Here is a 21,729-nt window from a genome sequence, read left to right on the forward strand (position 1 = left end):
ATTGAAGAATAGCTTCACCAAGGGCAACCTCAATGGTGGGATTTGAACCGACACCTCAACACACTTAATCAAGCACTTGAGACCACTCGGCCTGACTAAACATTTGTTAAATGTCTCGATGGGATCGACACATGGCCTTGCCATTGCTCTGCCTAACTTTCATTGATTTCAATCTAGGGTTTACATACAGCAACTACAGGTTTTTAAGGTCATTTGCCACATGTAAGTAACAGGATGAGGTGGATGAGTGGTTAAGGCGATGGACTGCTTTTCCATTGTGCTCTACATGCATGGGTTAGAGTCTCATCGTGTAACAATTAAAATTCGGTGCTTTATTTTGGCAATGGAAGATTTTGACTTTCACAAACACTGGCAAAATTGCTGACTGCCACAGCGAGAGCACAGGACTTGGTATCTGAGTGGTGAAGGCGATGAACTGCATGTGTGGATTATAACACCAACCTCTTCACACAACATTTGTTATTTCCTCTCTTACATGGCCCCACATGAAAATAGAATCCCTGCGCAATCCTAGAGCGACTAATAAGATTCAGGTATTGAAGAATAACTTCACCAAGGGCAACCTCAATAGTGGGATTTGAACCGACACCTCAACACACTTAATCAAGCACTGGAGACCACTCGGCCTGACAAAACATTTGTTAAATGTCTCGATGGGATAGACACATGGCCTTGCCATTGCTCTGCATAACTTTCATTGATTTCAATCTAGGGTTTACATACAGCAACTACAGTCTTTTAACGTCATTTGCAACTTCCAAAAAACAGGATGAGGTGGCCGAGTGGTTAAGGCGATGGACTGCTAATCCATTGTGCTCTGCATGCATGGGTTCGAATCCCATCCTCATCGAGTAGCAATTCAAATGATGTGCTTTATTTTGGCACTGGAAGATTTTGACTTTCACAAACACTGGCAAAATTGCTGACTGCCACAGCGAGAGCACAGGACTTGGTATCTGAGTGGTGAAGGCGATGAACTGCATGTGTGGATTATAACACCAACCTCTTCACACAACATTTGTTATTTCCTCTCTTACATGGCCCCACATGAAAATAGAATCCCTGCGCAATCCTAGAGCGACTAATAAGATTCAGGTATTGAAGAATAGCTTCACCAAGGGCAACCTCAATGGTGGGATTTGAACCGACAGCTCAAAACACTTAATCAAGCACTTGAGACCACTCGGCCTGACAAAACATTTGTTAAATGTCTCGATGGGATCGACACATGGCCTTGCCATTGCTCTGCCTAACTTTCATTGATTTCAATCTAGGGTTTACATACAGCAACTACAGGTTTTTAAGGTCATTTGCCACATGTAAGTAACAGGATGAGGTGGATGAGTGGTTAAGGCGATGGACTGCTTATCCATTGTGCTCTACATGCATGGGTTAGAATCTCATCGTGTAACAATTAAAATTCGGTGCTTTATTTTGGCAATGGAAGATTTTGACTTTCACAAACACTGGCAAAATTGCTGACTGCCACAGCGAGAGCACAGGACTTGGTATCTGAGTGGTGAAGGCGATGAACTGCATGTGTGGATTATAACACCAACCTCTTCACACAACATTTGTTATTTCCTCTCTTACATGGCCCCACATGAAAATAGAATCCCTGCGCAATCCTAGAGCGACTAATAAGATTCAGGTATTGAAGAATAACTTCACCAAGGGCAACCTCAATAGTGGGATTTGAACCGACACCTCAACACACTTAATCAAGCACTGGAGACCACTCGGCCTGACAAAACATTTGTTAAATGTCTCGATGGGATAGACACATGGCCTTGCCATTGCTCTGCATAACTTTCATTGATTTCAATCTAGGGTTTACATACAGCAACTACAGTCTTTTAACGTCATTTGCAACTTCCAAAAAACAGGATGAGGTGGCCGAGTGGTTAAGGCGATGGACTGCTAATCCATTGTGCTCTGCATGCATGGGTTCGAATCCCATCCTCATCGAGTAACAATTCAAATGATGTGCTTTATTTTGGCACTGGAAGATTTTGACTTTCACAAACACTGGCAAAATTGCTGACTGCCACAGCGAGAGCACAGGACTTGGTATCTGAGTGGTGAAGGCGATGAACTGCATGTGTGGATTATAACACCAACCTCTTCACAAAACATTTGTTATTTCCTCTCTTACATGGCCCCACATGAAAATAGAATCCCTGCCCAATTCTAGTGCGACAAATAAGATTCAGGTATTGAAGAATAGCTTCACCAAGGGCAACCTCAATGGTGGGATTTGAACCGACACCTCAACACACTTAATCAAGCACTTGAGACCACTCGGCCTGACTAAACATTTGTTAAATGTCTCGATGGGATCGACACATGGCCTTGCCATTGCTCTGCCTAACTTTCATTGATTTCAATCTAGGGTTTACATACAGCAACTACAGGTTTTTAAGGTCATTTGCCACATGTAAGTAACAGGATGAGGTGGATGAGTGGTTAAGGCGATGGACTGCTTATCCATTGTGCTCTACATGCATGGGTTAGAGTCTCATCGTGTAACAATTAAAATTCGGTGCTTTATTTTGGCAATGGAAGATTTTGACTTTCACAAACACTGGCAAAATTGCTGACTGCCACAGCGAGAGCACAGGACTTGGTATCTGAGTGGTGAAGGCGATGAACTGCATGTGTGGATTATAACACCAACCTCTTCACACAACATTTGTTATTTCCTCTCTTACATGGCCCCACATGAAAATAGAATCCCTGCGCAATCCTAGAGCGACTAATAAGATTCAGGTATTGAAGAATAACTTCACCAAGGGCAACCTCAATAGTGGGATTTGAACCGACACCTCAACACACTTAATCAAGCACTGGAGACCACTCGGCCTGACAAAACATTTGTTAAATGTCTCGATGGGATAGACACATGGCCTTGCCATTGCTCTGCATAACTTTCATTGATTTCAATCTAGGGTTTACATACAGCAACTACAGTCTTTTAACGTCATTTGCAACTTCCAAAAAACAGGATGAGGTGGCCGAGTGGTTAAGGCGATGGACTGCTAATCCATTGTGCTCTGCATGCATGGGTTCGAATCCCATCCTCATCGAGTAACAATTCAAATGATGTGCTTTATTTTGGCACTGGAAGATTTTGACTTTCACAAACACTGGCAAAATTGCTGACTGCCACAGCGAGAGCACAGGACTTGGTATCTGAGTGGTGAAGGCGATGAACTGCATGTGTGGATTATAACACCAACCTCTTCACACAACATTTGTTATTTCCTCTCTTACATGGCCCCACATGACAATAGAATCCCTGCGCAATCCTAGAGCGACTAATAAGATTCAGGTATTGAAGAATAACTTCACCAAGGGCAACCTCAATAGTGGGATTTGAACCGACACCTCAACACACTTAATCAAGCACTGAAGACAACTCGGCCTGACAAAACATTTGTTAAATGTCTCGATGGGATCGACACATGGCCTTGCCATTGCTCTGCCTAACTTTCATTGATTTCAATCTAGGGTTTACATACAGCAACTACAGGTTTTTAAGGTCATTTGCCACATGTAAATAACAGGATGAGGTGGATGAGTGGTTAAGGCGATGGACTGCTTATCCATTGTGCTCTACATGCATGGGTTAGAATCTCATCGTGTAACAATTAAAATTCGGTGCTTTATTTTGGCAATGGAAGATTTTGACTTTCACAAACACTGGTAAAATTGCTGACTGCCACAGCGAGAGCACAGGACTTGGTATCTGAGTGGTGAAGGCGATGAACTGCATGTGTGGATTATAACACCAACTTCTTCACAAAACATTTGTTATTTCCTCTCTTACATGGCCCCACATGAATGTAGAGTCCCTGCACAATCCTAGTGCGACTAATAAGATTCAGGTATTGAAGAATAACTTCACCAAGGGCAACCTCAATAGTGGGATTTGAACCGACACCTCAACACACTTAATCAAGCACTGGAGACCACTCGGGCTGACAAAACATTTGTTAAATGTCTCGATGGGATAGACACATGGCCTTGCCATTGCTCTGCATAACTTTCATTGATTTCAATCTAGGGTTTACATACAGCAACTACAGTCTTTTAACGTCATTTGCAACTTCCAAAAAACAGGATGAGGTGGCCGAGTGGTTAAGGCGATGGACTGCTAATCCATTGTGCTCTGCATGCATGGGTTCGAATCCCATCCTCATCGTGTAACAATTAAAATTCAGTGATTTATTTTGGCACTGGAAGATTTTGACTTTCACAAACACTGGTAAGATTGCTGACTGCCACAGCGAGAGCACAGGACTTGGTATCTGAGTGGTGAAGGCGATGAACTGCATGTGTGGATTATAACACCAACCTCTTCACAAAACATTTGTTATTTCCTCTATTACATGGCCCCACATGAAAATAGAATCCCTGCCCAATTCTAGTGCGACAAATAAGATTCAGGTATTGAAGAATAGCTTCACCAAGGGCAACCTCAATGGTGGGATTTGAACCGACAGCTCAAAACACTTAATCAAGCACTTGAGACCACTCGGCCTGACAAAACATTTGTTAAATGTCTCGATGGGATCGACACATGGCCTTGCCATTGCTCTGCCTAACTTTCATTGATTTCAATCTAGGGTTTACATACAGCAACTACAGGTTTTTAAGGTCATTTGCCACATGTAAGTAACAGGATGAGGTGGATGAGTGGTTAAGGCGATGGACTGCTTATCCATTGTGCTCTACATGCATGGGTTAGAGTCTCATCGTGTAACAATTAAAATTCGGTGCTTTATTTTGGCAATGGAAGATTTTGACTTTCACAAACACTGGCAAAATTGCTGACTGCCACAGCGAGAGCACAGGACTTGGTATCTGAGTGGTGAAGGCGATGAACTGCATGTGTGGATTATAACACCAACCTCTTCACACAACATTTGTTATTTCCTCTCTTACATGGCCCCACATGAAAATAGAATCCCTGCGCAATCCTAGAGCGACTAATAAGATTCAGGTATTGAAGAATAACTTCACCAAGGGCAACCTCAATAGTGGGATTTGAACCGACACCTCAACACACTTAATCAAGCACTGGAGACCACTCGGCCTGACAAAACATTTGTTAAATGTCTCGATGGGATAGACACATGGCCTTGCCATTGCTCTGCATAACTTTCATTGATTTCAATCTAGGGTTTACATACAGCAACTACAGTCTTTTAACGTCATTTGCAACTTCCAAAAAACAGGATGAGGTGGCCGAGTGGTTAAGGCGATGGACTGCTAATCCATTGTGCTCTGCATGCATGGGTTCGAATCCCATCCTCATCGAGTAACAATTCAAATTATGTGCTTTATTTTGGCACTGGAAGATTTTGACTTTCACAAACACTGGCAAAATTGCTGACTGCCACAGCGAGAGCACAGGACTTGGTATCTGAGTGGTGAAGGCGATGAACTGCATGTGTGGATTATAACACCAACCTCTTCACACAACATTTGTTATTTCCTCTCTTACATGGCCCCACATGACAATAGAATCCCTGCGCAATCCTAGAGCGACTAATAAGATTCAGGTATTGAAGAATAACTTCACCAAGGGCAACCTCAATAGTGGGATTTGAACCGACACCTCAACACACTTAATCAAGCACTGGAGACAACTCGGCCTGACAAAACATTTGTTAAATGTCTCGATGGGATCGACACATGGCCTTGCCATTGCTCTGCCTAACTTTCATTGATTTCAATCTAGGGTTTACATACAGCAACTACAGGTTTTTAAGGTCATTTGCCACATGTAAATAACAGGATGAGGTGGATGAGTGGTTAAGGCGATGGACTGCTTATCCATTGTGCTCTACATGCATGGGTTAGAATCTCATCGTGTAACAATTAAAATTCGGTGCTTTATTTTGGCAATGGAAGATTTTGACTTTCACAAACACTGGTAAAATTGCTGACTGCCACAGCGAGAGCACAGGACTTGGTATCTGAGTGGTGAAGGCGATGAACTGCATGTGTGGATTATAACACCAACTTCTTCACAAAACATTTGTTATTTCCTCTCTTACATGGCCCCACATGAATGTAGAGTCCCTGCACAATCCTAGTGCGACTAATAAGATTCAGGTATTGAAGAATAACTTCACCAAGGGCAACCTCAATAGTGGGATTTGAACCGACACCTCAACACACTTAATCAAGCACTGGAGACCACTCGGCCTGACAAAACATTTGTTAAATGTCTCGATGGGATCGACACATGGCCTTGCCATTGCTCTGCCTAACTTTCATTGATTTCATTCTAGGGTTTACATACAGCAACTACAGTCTTTTAAGGTCATTTGCAACTTCCAAAAATCAGGATGAGGTGGCCGAGTGGTTAAGGCGATGGACTGCTAATCCATTGTGCTCTGCATGCATGGGTTCGAATCCCATCCTCATCGTGTAACAATTAAAATTCAGTGATTTATTTTGGCACTGGAAGATTTTGACTTTCACAAACACTGGTAAAATTGCTGACTGCCACAGCGAGAGCACAGGACTTGGTATCTGAGTGGTGAAGGCGATGAACTGCATGTGTGGATTATAACACCAACCTCTTCACAAAACATTTGTTATTTCCTCTCTTACATGGCCCCACATGAAAATAGAATCCCTGCCCAATTCTAGTGCGACAAATAAGATTCAGGTATTGAAGAATAGCTTCACCAAGGGCAACCTCAATGGTGGGATTTGAACCGACAGCTCAAAACACTTAATCAAGCACTTGAGACCACTCGGCCTGACAAAACATTTGTTAAATGTCTCGATGGGATCGACACATGGCCTTGCCATTGCTCTGCCTAACTTTCATTGATTTCAATCTAGGGTTTACATACAGCAACTACAGGTTTTTAAGGTCATTTGCCACATGTAAGTAACAGGATGAGGTGGATGAGTGGTTAAGGCGATGGACTGCTTATCCATTGTGCTCTACATGCATGGGTTAGAGTCTCATCGTGTAACAATTAAAATTCGGTGCTTTATTTTGGCAATGGAAGATTTTGACTTTCACAAACACTGGCAAAATTGCTGACTGCCACAGCGAGAGCACAGGACTTGGTATCTGAGTGGTGAAGGCGATGAACTGCATGTGTGGATTATAACACCAACCTCTTCACACAACATTTGTTATTTCCTCTCTTACATGGCCCCACATGAAAATAGAATCCCTGCGCAATCCTAGAGCGACTAATAAGATTCAGGTATTGAAGAATAACTTCACCAAGGGCAACCTCAATAGTGGGATTTGAACCGACACCTCAACACACTTAATCAAGCACTGGAGACCACTCGGGCTGACAAAACATTTGTTAAATGTCTCGATGGGATAGACACATGGCCTTGCCATTGCTCTGCATAACTTTCATTGATTTCAATCTAGGGTTTACATACAGCAACTACAGTCTTTTAACGTCATTTGCAACTTCCAAAAAACAGGATGAGGTGGCCGAGTGGTTAAGGCGATGGACTGCTAATCCATTGTGCTCTGCATGCATGGGTTCGAATCCCATCCTCATCGAGTAACAATTCAAATGATGTGCTTTATTTTGGCAATGGAAGATTTTGACTTTCACAAACACTGGCAAAATTGCTGACTGCCACAGCGAGAGCACAGGACTTGGTATCTGAGTGGTGAAGGCGATGAACTGCATGTGTGGATTATAACACCAACCTCTTCACACAACATTTGTTATTTCCTCTCTTACATGGCCCCACATGAAAATAGAATCCCTGCGCAATCCTAGAGCGACTAATAAGATTCAGGTATTGAAGAATAACTTCACCAAGGGCAACCTCAATAGTGGGATTTGAACCGACACCTCAACACACTTAATCAAGCACTGGAGACCACTCGGCCTGACAAAACATTTGTTAAATGTCTCGATGGGATCGACACATGGCCTTGCCATTGCTCTGCCTAAATTTCATTGATTTCATTCTAGGGTTTACATACAGCAACTACAGTCTTTAAAGGTCATTTGCAACTTCCAAAAAACAGGATGAGGTGGCCGAGTGGTTAAGGCGATGGACTGCTAATCCATTGTGCTCTGCATGCATGGGTTTGAATCCCATCCTCATCGAGTAACAATTCAAATGATGTGCTTTATTTTGGCACTGGAAGATTTTGACTTTCACAAACACTGGCAAAATTGCTGACTGCCACAGCGAGAGCACAGGACTTGGTATCTGAGTGGTGAAGGCGATGAACTGCATGTGTGGATTATAACACCAACCTCTTCACACAACATTTGTTATTTCCTCTCTTACATGGCCCCACATGAAAATAGAATCCCTGCGCAATCCTAGAGCGACTAATAAGATTCAGGTATTGAAGAATAACTTCACCAAGGGCAACCTCAATAGTGGGATTTGAACCGACACCTCAACACACTTAATCAAGCACTGGAGACCACTCGGCCTGACAAAACATTTGTTAAATGTCTCGATGGGATCAACACATGGCCTTGCCATTGCTCTGCCTAACTTTCATTGATTTCATTCTAGGGTTTACATACAGCAACTACAGTCTTTTAAGGTCATTTGCAACTTCCAAAAAACAGGATGAGGTGGCCGAGTGGTGAAGGCGATGGACTGCTAATCCATTGTGCTCTGCATTTATGGGTTCGAATCCCATCCTCATCGAGTAACAATTCAAATGATGTGCTTTATTTTGGCAATGGAAGATTTTGACTTTCACAAACACTGGCAAAATTGCTGACTGCCACAGCGAGAGCACAGGACTTGGTATCTGAGTGGTGAAGGCGATGAACTGCATGTGTGGATTATAACACCAACCTCTTCACACAACATTTGTTATTTCCTCTCTTACATGGCCCCACATGAAAATAGAATCCCTGCGCAATCCTAGAGCGACTAATAAGATTCAGGTATTGAAGAATAACTTCACCAAGGGCAACCTCAATAGTGGGATTTGAACCGACACCTCAACACACTTAATCAAGCACTGGAGACCACTCGGCCTGACAAAACATTTGTTAAATGTCTCGATGGGATCGACACATGGCCTTGCCATTGCTCTGCCTAACTTTCATTGATTTCATTATAGGGTTTACATACAGCAACTACAGTCTTTTAAGGTCATTTGCAACTTCCAAAAATCAGGATGAGGTGGCCGAGTGGTTAAGGCGATGGACTGCTAATCCATTGTGCTCTGCATGCATGGGTTCGAATCCCATCCTCATCGTGTAACAATTAAAATTCAGTGATTTATTTTGGCACTGGAAGATTTTGACTTTCACAAACACTGGTAAAATTGCTGACTGCCACAGCGAGAGCACAGGACTTGGTATCTGAGTGGTGAAGGCGATGAACTGCATGTGTGGATTATAACACCAACCTCTTCACAAAACATTTGTTATTTCCTCTCTTACATGGCCCCACATGAAAATAGAATCCCTGCCCAATTCTAGTGCGACAAATAAGATTCAGGTATTGAAGAATACACCAAGGGCAACCTCAATGGTGGGATTTGAACCGACACCTCAACACACTTAATCAAGCACTGGAGACCACTCGGCCTGACAAAACATTTGTTAAATGTCTCGATGGGATCGACACATGGCCTTGCCATTGCTCTGCCTAACTTTCATTGATTTCATTCTAGGGTTTACATACAGCAACTACAGTCTTTTAAGGTCATTTGCAACTTCCAAAAAACAGGATGAGGTGGCCGAGTGGTGAAGGCGATGGACTGCTAATCCATTGTGCTCTGCATGCATGGGTTCGAATCCCATCCTCATCGAGTAACAATTCAAATGATGTGCTTTATTTTGGCAATGGAAGATTTTGACTTTCACAAACACTGGCAAAATTGCTGACTGCCACAGCGAGAGCACAGGACTTGGTATCTGAGTGGTGAAGGCGATGAACTGCATGTGTGGATTATAACACCAACCTCTTCACACAACATTTGTTATTTCCTCTCTTACATGGCCCCACATGAAAATAGAATCCCTGCGCAATCCTAGAGCGACTAATAAGATTCAGGTATTGAAGAATAACTTCACCAAGGGCAACCTCAATAGTGGGATTTGAACCGACACCTCAACACACTTAATCAAGCACTGGAGACCACTCGGCCTGACAAAACATTTGTTAAATGTCTCGATGGGATCGACACATGGCCTTGCCATTGCTCTGCCTAACTTTCATTGATTTCATTATAGGGTTTACATACAGCAACTACAGTCTTTTAAGGTCATTTGCAACTTCCAAAAATCAGGATGAGGTGGCCGAGTGGTTAAGGCGATGGACTGCTAATCCATTGTGCTCTGCATGCATGGGTTCGAATCCCATCCTCATCGTGTAACAATTAAAATTCAGTGATTTATTTTGGCACTGGAAGATTTTGACTTTCACAAACACTGGTAAAATTGCTGACTGCCACAGCGAGAGCACAGGACTTGGTATCTGAGTGGTGAAGGCGATGAACTGCATGTGTGGATTATAACACCAACCTCTTCACAAAACATTTGTTATTTCCTCTCTTACATGGCCCCACATGAAAATAGAATCCCTGCCCAATTCTAGTGCGACAAATAAGATTCAGGTATTGAAGAATAGCTTCACCAAGGGCAACCTCAATGGTGGGATTTGAACCGACAGCTCAAAACACTTAATCAAGCACTTGAGACCACTCGGCCTGACAAAACATTTGTTAAATGTCTCGATGGGATCGACACATGGCCTTGCCATTGCTCTGCCTAACTTTCATTGATTTCAATCTAGGGTTTACATACAGCAACTACAGGTTTTTAAGGTCATTTGCCACATGTAAGTAACAGGATGAGGTGGATGAGTGGTTAAGGCGATGGACTGCTTATCCATTGTGCTCTACATGCATGGTTTAGAGTCTCATCGTGTAACAATTAAAATTCGGTGCTTTATTTTGGCAATGGAAGATTTTGACTTTCACAAACACTGGCAAAATTGCTGACTGCCACAGCGAGAGCACAGGACTTGGTATCTGAGTGGTGAAGGCGATGAACTGCATGTGTGGATTATAACACCAACCTCTTCACACAACATTTGTTATTTCCTCTCTTACATGGCCCCACATGAAAATAGAATCCCTGCGCAATCCTAGAGCGACTAATAAGATTCAGGTATTGAAGAATAACTTCACCAAGGGCAACCTCAATAGTGGGATTTGAACCGACACCTCAACACACTTAATCAAGCACTGGAGACCACTCGGGCTGACAAAACATTTGTTAAATGTCTCGATGGGATAGACACATGGCCTTGCCATTGCTCTGCATAACTTTCATTGATTTCAATCTAGGGTTTACATACAGCAACTACAGTCTTTTAAGGTCATTTGCAACTTCCAAAAATCAGGATGAGGTGGCCGAGTGGTTAAGGCGATGGACTGCTAATCCATTGTGCTCTGCATGCATGGGTTCGAATCCCATCCTCATCGTGTAACAATTAAAATTCAGTGATTTATTTTGGCACTGGAAGATTTTGACTTTCACAAACACTGGTAAAATTGCTGACTGCCACAGCGAGAGCACAGGACTTGGTATCTGAGTGGTGAAGGCGATGAACTGCATGTGTGGATTATAACACCAACCTCTTCACAAAACATTTGTTATTTCCTCTCTTACATGGCCCCACATGAAAATAGAATCCCTGCCCAATTCTAGTGCGACAAATAAGATTCAGGTATTGAAGAATAACTTCACCAAGGGCAACCTCAATAGTGGGATTTGAACCGACACCTCAACACACTTAATCAAGCACTGGAGACCACTCGGCCTGACAAAACATTTGTTAAATGTCTCGATGGGATCGACACATGGCCTTGCCATTGCTCTGCATAACTTTCATTGATTTCAATCTAGGGTTTACATACAGCAACTACAGCCTTTTTAGATAATTTGCAACTTCCAAAAAACAGGATGAGGTGGCCGAGTGGTTAAGGCGATGGACTGCTAATCCATTGTGCTCTGCATGCATGGGTTCGAATCCCATCCTCATCGAGTAACAATTCAAATGATGTGCTTTATTTTGGCACTGGAAGATTTTGACTTTCACAAACACTGGCAAAATTGCTGACTGCCACAGCGAGAGCACAGGACTTGGTATCTGAGTGGTGAAGGCGATGAACTGCATGTGTGGATTATAACACCAACTTCTTCACAAAACATTTGTTATTTCCTCTCTTACATGGCCCCACATGAATGTAGAGTCCCTGCACAATCCTAGTGCGACTAATAAGATTCAGGTATTGAAGAATAACTTCACCAAGGGCAACCTCAATAGTGGGATTTGAACCGACACCTCAACACACTTAATCAAGCACTGGAGACCACTCGGCCTGACAAAACATTTGTTAAATGTCTCGATGGGATCGACACATGGCCTTGCCATTGCTCTGCATAACTTTCATTGATTTCAATCTAGGGTTTACATACAGCAACTACAGCCTTTTTAGATAATTTGCAACTTCCAAAAAACAGGATGAGGTGGCCGAGTGGTTAAGGCGATGGACTGCTAATCCATTGTGCTCTGCATGAATGGGTTCGAATCCCATCCTCATCGTGTAACAATTAAAATGTTGTGCTTTATTTTGGAACTGGAAGATTTTGACTTTAACAAACACTGGTAAAATTGCTGACTACCACAGCGAGAGCACAGGACTTGGTATCTGAGTGGTGAAGGCGATGAACTGCATGTGTGGATTATAACGCCAACCTCTTCACAAAACATTTGTTATTTCCTCTCTTACATGGCCCCACATGAAAATAGAATCCCTGCCCAATTCTAGTGTGACTAATAAGATTCAGGTATTGAAGAATATCTTCACCAAGGGCAACCTCAATAGTGGGATTTGAACCGACAGCTCAAAACACTTAATCAAGCACTTGAGACCACTCGGCCTGACAAAACATTTGTTAAATGTCTCGATGGGATCGACACATGGCCTTGCCATTGCTCTGCCTAACTTTCATTGATTTCAATCTAGGGTTTACATACAGCAACTACAGGTTTTTAAGGTCATTTGCCACATGTAAGTAACAGGATGAGGTGGATGAGTGGTTAAGGCGATGGACTGCTTATCCATTGTGCTCTACATGCATGGGTTAGAGTCTCATCGTGTAACAATTAAAATTCGGTGCTTTATTTTGGCAATGGAAGATTTTGACTTTCACAAACACTGGCAAAATTGCTGACTGCCACAGCGAGAGCACAGGACTTGGTATCTGAGTGGTGAAGGCGATGAACTGCATGTGTGGATTATAACACCAACCTCTTCACACAACATTTGTTATTTCCTCTCTTACATGGCCCCACATGAAAATAGAATCCCTGCGCAATCCTAGAGCGACTAATAAGATTCAGGTATTGAAGAATAACTTCACCAAGGGCAACCTCAATAGTGGGATTTGAACCGACACCTCAACACACTTAATCAAGGACTGGAGACCACTCGGCCTGACAAAACATTTGTTAAATGTCTCGATGGGATCGACACATGGCCTTGCCATTGCTCTGCCTAACTTTCATTGATTTCATTCTAGGGTTTACATACAGCAACTACAGTCTTTTAAGGTCATTTGCAACTTCCAAAAAACAGGATGAGGTGGCCGAGTGGTTAAGGCGATGGACTGCTAATCCATTGTGCTCTGCATGCATGGGTTCAAATCCCATCCTCATCGAGTAACAATTCAAATGATGTGCTTTATTTTGGCACTGGAAGATTTTGACTTTCACAAACACTGGCAAAATTGCTGACTGCCACAGCGAGAGCACAGGACTTGGTATCTGAGTGGTGAAGGCGATGAACTGCATGTGTGGATTATAACACCAACCTCTTCACACAACATTTGTTATTTCCTCTCTTACATGGCCCCACATGAAAATAGAATCCCTGCCCAATTCTAGTGCGACAAATAAGATTCAGGTATTGAAGAATAGCTTCACCAAGGGCAACCTCAATGGTGGGATTTGAACCGACAGCTCAAAACACTTAATCAAGCACTTGAGACCACTCGGCCTGACAAAACATTTGTTAAATGTCTCGATGGGATCGACACATGGCCTTGCCATTGCTCTGCCTAACTTTCATTGATTTCAATCTAAGGTTTACATACAGCAACTACAGGTTTTTAAGGTCATTTGCCACATGTTAGTAACAGGATGAGGTGGATGAGTGGTTAAGGCGATGGACTGCTTATCCATTTTGCTATACATGCATGGGTTAGAGTCTCATCGTGTAACAATTAAAATTCGGTGCTTTATTTTGGCAATGGAAGATTTTGACTTTCACAAACACTGGCAAAATTGCTGACTGCCATAGCGAGAGCACAGGACTTGGTATCTGAGTGGTGAAGGCGATGAACTGCATGTGTGGATTATAACACCAACCTCTTCACACAACATTTGTTATTTCCTCTCTTACATGGCCCCACATGAAAATAGAATCCCTGCGCAATCCTAGAGCGACTAATAAGATTCAGGTATTGAAGAATAACTTCACCAAGGGCAACCTCAATAGTGGGATTTGAACCGACACCTCAACACACTTAATCAAGCACTGGAGACCACTCGGCCTGACAAAACATTTGTTAAATGTCTCGATGGGATCGACACATGGCCTTGCCATTGCTCTGCCTAACTTTCATTGATTTCATTCTAGGGTTTACATACAGCAACTACAGTCTTTTAAGGTCATTTGCAACTTCTAAAAAACAGGATGAGGTGGCCGAGTGGTTAAGGCGATGGACTGCTAATCCATTGTGCTCTGCATGCATGGGTTCGAATCCCATCCTCATCGAGTAACAATTAAAATGATGTGCTTTATTTTGGCACTGGACGATTTTGAATTTCACAAACACTGGCAAAATTGCTGACTGCCACAGCGAGAGCACAGGACTTGGTATCTGAGTGGTGAAGGCGATGAACTGCATGTGTGGATTATAACACCAACCTCTTCACACAACATTTGTTATTTCCTCTCTTACATGGCCCCACATGAAAATAGAATCCCTGTGCAATCCTAGAGCGACTAATAAGATTCAGGTATTGAAGAATAACTTCACCAAGGGCAACCTCAATAGTGGGATTTGAACCGACACCTCAACACACTTAATCAAGCACTGGAGACCACTCGGGCTGACAAAACATTTGTTAAATGTCTCGATGGGATAGACACATGGCCTTGCCATTGCTCTGCCTAACTTTCATTGATTTCAATCTAGGGTTTACATACAGCAACTACAGGTTTTTAAGGTCATTTGCCACATGTAGGTAACAGGATGAGGTGGATGAGTGGTTAAGGCGATGGACTGCTTATCCATTGTGCTCTGCATGCATGGGTTCGAATCCCATCCTCATCGATTAACAATTAAAATGTTGTGCTTTATTTTGGCAATGGAAGATTTTGACTTTCACAAACACTGGCAAAATTGCTGACTGCCACAGCGAGAGCACAGGACTTGGTATCTGAGTGGTGAAGGCGATGAACTGCATGTGTGGATTATAACACCAACCTCTTCACACAACATTTGTTTTTTCCTCTCTTACATGGCCCCACATGAATATAGAGCCCCTGCACAATCCTAGTGCGACTAATAGGATTCAGGTATTGAAGAATAGCTTCACCAAGGGCAACCTCAATGGTTGGATTTGAACCGACAGCTCAAAACACTTAATCAAGCACTTGAGACCACTCGGCCTGACAAAACATTTGTTAAATGTCTCGATGGGATCGACACATGTCCTTGCCATTGCTCTGCCTAACTTTCATTGATTTCAATCTAGGGTTTACAGACAGCAACTACAGTTTTTTAAGGTCATTTTCCACTTCTAAAATACAGGATGGGCTGGCCGAGTGGTTAAGGCGATGGACTGCTAATCCATTGTGCTCTGCATGCATGGGTTCGAATCCCATCCTCATCGTGTAACAATTAAAATGTTGTGCTTTATTTTGGCACTGGAAGATTTTGACTTTCACAAACACTGGCAAAATTGCTGACTGCCACAGCGAGAGCACAGGACTTGGTATCTGAGTGGTGAAGGCGATGAACTGCATGTGTGGATTATAACACCAACCTCTTCACAAAACATTTGTTATTTCCTCTCTTACATGGCCCCACATGAAAATAGAATCCCTGCGCAATCCTAGAGCGACTAATAAGATTCAAGTATTGAAGAATAACTTCACCAAGGGCAACCTCAATGGTGGGATTTGAACCGACACCTCAACACACTTAATCAAGCACTGGAGACCACTCGGCCTGACAAAACATTTGTTAAATGTCTCGATGGGATCGACACATGTCCTCGCCATTGCTCTGCATAACTTTCATTGATTTCAATCTAGGGTTTACATACAGTAACTACAGTCTTTTAAGGTCATTTGCAACTTCCAAAAAACAGAATGAGGTGGCCGAGTGGTTAAGGCGATGGACTGCTAATCCATTGTGCTCTGCGTGCATGGGTTTGAATCCCATCCTCATCGTGTAACAATTAAAATTCTGTGATTTATTTTGGCACTGGAAGATTTTGACTTTCACAAACACTGGTAAATAACATGTAAATAACAGGATGAGGTGGATGAGTGGTTAAGGCGATGGACTGCTTATCCATTGTGCTCTACATGCATTGGTTAGAATCTCATCGTGTAACAATTAAAATTCGGTGCTTTATTTTGGCAATGGAAGATTTTGACTTTCACAAACACTGGTAAAATTGCTGACTGCCACAGCGAGAGCACAGTACTTGGTATCTGAGTGGTGAAGGCGATGAACTGCATGTGTGGATTATAACACCAACTTCTTCACAAAACATTTGTTATTTCCTCTCTTACATGGCCCCACATGAATGTAGAGTCCCTGCACAATCCTAGTGCGACTAATAAGATTCAGGTATTGAAGAATAACTTCACCAAGGGCAACCTCAATAGTGGGATTTGAACCGACACCTCAACACACTTAATCAAGCACTTGAGACCACTCGGCCTGACAAAACATTTGTTAAATGTCTCGATGGGATCGACACATGGCCTTGCCATTGCTCTGCCTAACGTTCATTGATTTCAATCTAGGGTTTACATACAGCAACTACAGGTTTTTAAGGTCATTTGCCACATATAAATAACAGGATGAGGTGGATGAGTGGTTAAGGCGATGGACTGCTTATCCATTGTGCTCTACATGCATGGGTTAGAATCTCATCGTGTAACAATTAAAATTTGTTGCTTTATTTTGGCAATGGAAGATTTTGACTTTCACAAAACACTGGTAAAATTGCTGACTGCCACAGCGAGAGCACAGGACTTGGTATCTGAGTGGTGAAGGCGATGAACTGCATGTGTGGATTATCACACCAACTTCTTCACAAAACATTTGTTATTTCCTCTCTTACATGGCCCCACATGAATGTAGAGTCCCTGCACAATCCTAGTGCGACTAATAAGATTCAGGTATTGAAGAATAACTTCACCAAGGGCAACCTCAATAGTGGGATTTGAACCGACACCTCAACACACTTAATCAAGCACTGGAGACCACTCGGGCTGACAAAACATTTGTTAAATGTCTCGATGGGATAGACACATGGCCTTGCCATTGCTCTGCATAACTTTCATTGATTTCAATCTAGGGTTTACATACAGCAACTACAGTCTTTTAACGTCATTTGCAACTTCTAAAAAACAGGATGAGGTGGCCGAGTGGTTAAGGCGATGGACTGCTAATCCATTGTGCTCTGCATGCATGGGTTTGAATCCCATCCTCATCGAGTAACAATTAAAATGATGTGCTTTATTTTGGCACTGGACGATTTTGAATTTCACAAACACTGGCAAAATTGCTGACTGCCACAGCGAGAGCACAGGACTTGGTATCTGAGTGGTGAAGGCGATGAACTGCATGTGTGGATTATAACACCAACCTCTTCACACAACATTTGTTATTTCCTCTCTTACATGGCCCCACATGAAAATAGAATCCCTGTGCAATCCTAGAGCGACTAATAAGATTCAGGTATTGAAGAATAACTTCACCAAGGGCAACCTCAATAGTGGGATTTGAACCGACACCTCAACACACTTAATCAAGCACTGGAGACCACTCGGGCTGACAAAACATTTGTTAAATGTCTCGATGGGATAGACACATGGCCTTGCCATTGCTCTGCCTAACTTTCATTGATTTCAATCTAGGGTTTACAGACAGCAACTACAGTTTTTTAAGGTCATTTTCCACTTCTAAAATACAGGATGGGCTGGCCGAGTGGTTAAGGCGATGGACTGCTAATCCATTGTGCTCTGCATGCATGGGTTCGAATCCCATCCTCATCGTGTAACAATTAAAATGTTGTGCTTTATTTTGGCACTGGAAGATTTTGACTTTCACAAACACTGGCAAAATTGCTGACTGCCACAGCGAGAGCACAGGACTTGGTATCTGAGTGGTGAAGGCGATGAACTGCATGTGTGGATTATAACACCAACCTCTTCACAAAACATTTGTTATTTCCTCTCTTACATGGCCCCACATGAAAATAGAATCCCTGCGCAATCCTAGAGCGACTAATAAGATTCAAGTATTGAAGAATAACTTCACCAAGGGCAACCTCAATGGTGGGATTTGAACCGACACCTCAACACACTTAATCAAGCACTGGAGACCACTCGGCCTGACAAAACATTTGTTAAATGTCTCGATGGGATCGACACATGTCCTCGCCATTGCTCTGCATAACTTTCATTGATTTCAATCTAGGGTTTACATACAGTAACTACAGTCTTTTAAGGTCATTTGCAACTTCCAAAAAACAGAATGAGGTGGCCGAGTGGTTAAGGCGATGGACTGCTAATCCATTGTGCTCTGCGTGCATGGGTTTGAATCCCATCCTCATCGTGTAACAATTAAAATTCTGTGATTTATTTTGGCACTGGAAGATTTTGACTTTCACAAACACTGGTAAATAACATGTAAATAACAGGATGAGGTGGATGAGTGGTTAAGGCGATGGACTGCTTATCCATTGTGCTCTACATGCATTGGTTAGAATCTCATCGTGTAACAATTAAAATTCGGTGCTTTATTTTGGCAATGGAAGATTTTGACTTTCACAAACACTGGTAAAATTGCTGACTGCCACAGCGAGAGCACAGTACTTGGTATCTGAGTGGTGAAGGCGATGAACTGCATGTGTGGATTATAACACCAACTTCTTCACAAAACATTTGTTATTTCCTCTCTTACATGGCCCCACATGAATGTAGAGTCCCTGCACAATCCTAGTGCGACTAATAAGATTCAGGTATTGAAGAATAACTTCACCAAGGGCAACCTCAATAGTGGGATTTGAACCGACACCTCAACACACTTAATCAAGCACTTGAGACCACTCGGCCTGACAAAACATTTGTTAAATGTCTCGATGGGATCGACACATGGCCTTGCCATTGCTCTGCCTAACGTTCATTGATTTCAATCTAGGGTTTACATACAGCAACTACAGGTTTTTAAGGTCATTTGCCACATATAAATAACAGGATGAGGTGGATGAGTGGTTAAGGCGATGGACTGCTTATCCATTGTGCTCTACATGCATGGGTTAGAATCTCATCGTGTAACAATTAAAATTTGTTGCTTTATTTTGGCAATGGAAGATTTTGACTTTCACAAAACACTGGTAAAATTGCTGACTGCCACAGCGAGAGCACAGGACTTGGTATCTGAGTGGTGAAGGCGATGAACTGCATGTGTGGATTATCACACCAACTTCTTCACAAAACATTTGTTATTTCCTCTCTTACATGGCCCCACATGAATGTAGAGTCCCTGCACAATCCTAGTGCGACTAATAAGATTCAGGTATTGAAGAATAACTTCACCAAGGGCAACCTCAATAGTGGGATTTGAACCGACACCTCAACACACTTAATCAAGCACTGGAGACCACTCGGGCTGACAAAACATTTGTTAAATGTCTCGATGGGATAGACACATGGCCTTGCCATTGCTCTGCATAACTTTCATTGATTTCAATCTAGGGTTTACATACAGCAACTACAGTCTTTTAACGTCATTTGCAACTTCTAAAAAACAGGATGAGGTGGCCGAGTGGTTAAGGCGATGGACTGCTAATCCATTGTGCTCTGCATGCATGGGTTCGAATCCCATCCTCATCGAGTAACAATTAAAATGATGTGCTTTATTTTGGCACTGGACGATTTTGAATTTCACAAACACTGGCAAAATTGCTGACTGCCACAGCGAGAGCACAGGACTTGGTATCTGAGTGGTGAAGGCGATGAACTGCATGTGTGGATTATAACACCAACCTCTTCACACAACATTTGTTATTTCCTCTCTTACATGGCCCCACATGAAAATAGAATCCCTGTGCAATCCTAGAGCGACTAATAAGATTCAGGTATTGAAGAATAACTTCACCAAGGGCAACCTCAATAGTGGGATTTGAACCGACACCTCAACACACTTAATCAAGCACTGGAGACCACTCGGGCTGACAAAACATTTGTTAAATGTCTCGATGGGATAGACACATGGCCTTGCCATTGCTCTGCCTAACTTTCATTGATTTCAATCTAGGGTTTACATACAGCAACTACAGGTTTTTAAGGTCATTTGCCACATGTAGGTAACAGGATGAGGTGGATGAGTGGTTAAGGCGATGGACTGCTTATCCATTGTGCTCTGCATGCATGGGTTCGAATCCCATCCTCATCGATTAACAATTAAAATGTTGTGCTTTATTTTGGCAATGGAAGATTTTGACTTTCACAAACACTGGCAAAATTGCTGACTGCCACAGCGAGAGCACAGGACTTGGTATCTGAGTGGTGAAGGCGATGAACTGCATGTGTGGATTATAACACCAACCTCTTCACACAACATTTGTTTTTTCCTCTCTTACATGGCCCCACATGAATATAGAGCCCCTGCACAATCCTAGTGCGACTAATAGGATTCAGGTATTGAAGAATAGCTTCACCAAGGGCAACCTCAATGGTTGGATTTGAACCGACAGCTCAAAACACTTAATCAAGCACTTGAGACCACTCGGCCTGACAAAACATTTGTTAAATGTCTCGATGGGATCGACACATGTCCTTGCCATTGCTCTGCCTAACTTTCATTGATTTCAATCTAGGGTTTACAGACAGCAACTACAGTTTTTTAAGGTCATTTTCCACTTCTAAAATACAGGATGGGCTGGCCGAGTGGTTAAGGCGATGGACTGCTAATCCATTGTGCTCTGCATGCATGGGTTCGAATCCCATCCTCATCGTGTAACAATTAAAATGATGTGCTTTATTTTGGCACTGGAAGATTTTGACTTTCACAAACACTGGCAAAATTGCTGACTGCCACAGCGAGAGCACAGGACTTGGTATCTGAGTGGTGAAGGCGATGAACTGCATGTGTGGATTATAACACCAACCTCTTCACAAAACATTTGTTATTTCCTCTCTTACATGGCCCCACATGAAAATAGAATCCCTGCGCAATCCTAGAGCGACTAATAAGATTCAAGTATTGAAGAATAACTTCACCAAGGGCAACCTCAATGGTGGGATTTGAACCGACACCTCAACACACTTAATCAAGCACTGGAGACCACTCGGCCTGACAAAACATTTGTTAAATGTCTCGATGGGAT

General features: G+C 42.6%; 15 non-coding genes across 15 annotated transcripts; all 15 read left to right on the forward strand.

Annotated features, from left to right (window-relative positions):
• The first annotated feature begins 789 nt into the window (after positions 1-789).
• Positions 790-871, forward strand: trnas-gcu (transfer RNA serine (anticodon GCU)). Its single transcript has one exon. It is a non-coding gene; the product is annotated as a tRNA-Ser (tRNA).
• A 1,036-nt stretch (positions 872-1,907) lies between these two features.
• trnas-gcu (transfer RNA serine (anticodon GCU)) lies at positions 1,908-1,989 on the forward strand. The gene has a single exon. It is a non-coding gene; the product is annotated as a tRNA-Ser (tRNA).
• Positions 1,990-3,025: 1,036 nt separating this feature from the next.
• trnas-gcu (transfer RNA serine (anticodon GCU)) lies at positions 3,026-3,107 on the forward strand. The gene has a single exon. It is a non-coding gene; the product is annotated as a tRNA-Ser (tRNA).
• Positions 3,108-4,143: 1,036 nt separating this feature from the next.
• trnas-gcu (transfer RNA serine (anticodon GCU)) lies at positions 4,144-4,225 on the forward strand. Its single transcript has one exon. It is a non-coding gene; the product is annotated as a tRNA-Ser (tRNA).
• Positions 4,226-5,261: 1,036 nt separating this feature from the next.
• Positions 5,262-5,343, forward strand: trnas-gcu (transfer RNA serine (anticodon GCU)). The gene has a single exon. It is a non-coding gene; the product is annotated as a tRNA-Ser (tRNA).
• Positions 5,344-6,379: 1,036 nt separating this feature from the next.
• Positions 6,380-6,461, forward strand: trnas-gcu (transfer RNA serine (anticodon GCU)). Its single transcript has one exon. It is a non-coding gene; the product is annotated as a tRNA-Ser (tRNA).
• A 1,036-nt stretch (positions 6,462-7,497) lies between these two features.
• Positions 7,498-7,579, forward strand: trnas-gcu (transfer RNA serine (anticodon GCU)). The gene has a single exon. It is a non-coding gene; the product is annotated as a tRNA-Ser (tRNA).
• A 1,604-nt stretch (positions 7,580-9,183) lies between these two features.
• Positions 9,184-9,265, forward strand: trnas-gcu (transfer RNA serine (anticodon GCU)). The gene has a single exon. It is a non-coding gene; the product is annotated as a tRNA-Ser (tRNA).
• Positions 9,266-9,741: 476 nt separating this feature from the next.
• On the forward strand, positions 9,742-9,823 carry trnas-gcu (transfer RNA serine (anticodon GCU)). The gene has a single exon. It is a non-coding gene; the product is annotated as a tRNA-Ser (tRNA).
• Positions 9,824-10,303: 480 nt separating this feature from the next.
• trnas-gcu (transfer RNA serine (anticodon GCU)) lies at positions 10,304-10,385 on the forward strand. The gene has a single exon. It is a non-coding gene; the product is annotated as a tRNA-Ser (tRNA).
• A 1,036-nt stretch (positions 10,386-11,421) lies between these two features.
• On the forward strand, positions 11,422-11,503 carry trnas-gcu (transfer RNA serine (anticodon GCU)). The gene has a single exon. It is a non-coding gene; the product is annotated as a tRNA-Ser (tRNA).
• A 480-nt stretch (positions 11,504-11,983) lies between these two features.
• On the forward strand, positions 11,984-12,065 carry trnas-gcu (transfer RNA serine (anticodon GCU)). Its single transcript has one exon. It is a non-coding gene; the product is annotated as a tRNA-Ser (tRNA).
• Positions 12,066-13,663: 1,598 nt separating this feature from the next.
• trnas-gcu (transfer RNA serine (anticodon GCU)) lies at positions 13,664-13,745 on the forward strand. Its single transcript has one exon. It is a non-coding gene; the product is annotated as a tRNA-Ser (tRNA).
• Positions 13,746-14,781: 1,036 nt separating this feature from the next.
• On the forward strand, positions 14,782-14,863 carry trnas-gcu (transfer RNA serine (anticodon GCU)). The gene has a single exon. It is a non-coding gene; the product is annotated as a tRNA-Ser (tRNA).
• Positions 14,864-20,151: 5,288 nt separating this feature from the next.
• trnas-gcu (transfer RNA serine (anticodon GCU)) lies at positions 20,152-20,233 on the forward strand. The gene has a single exon. It is a non-coding gene; the product is annotated as a tRNA-Ser (tRNA).
• The last annotated feature ends 1,496 nt before the right edge of the window (positions 20,234-21,729 follow it).

The sequence above is a fragment of the Oncorhynchus clarkii genome, chromosome 33 (genome assembly GCF_045791955.1).
Source record: "Oncorhynchus clarkii lewisi isolate Uvic-CL-2024 chromosome 33, UVic_Ocla_1.0, whole genome shotgun sequence".
NCBI lineage: Eukaryota > Metazoa > Chordata > Actinopteri > Salmoniformes > Salmonidae > Oncorhynchus > Oncorhynchus clarkii.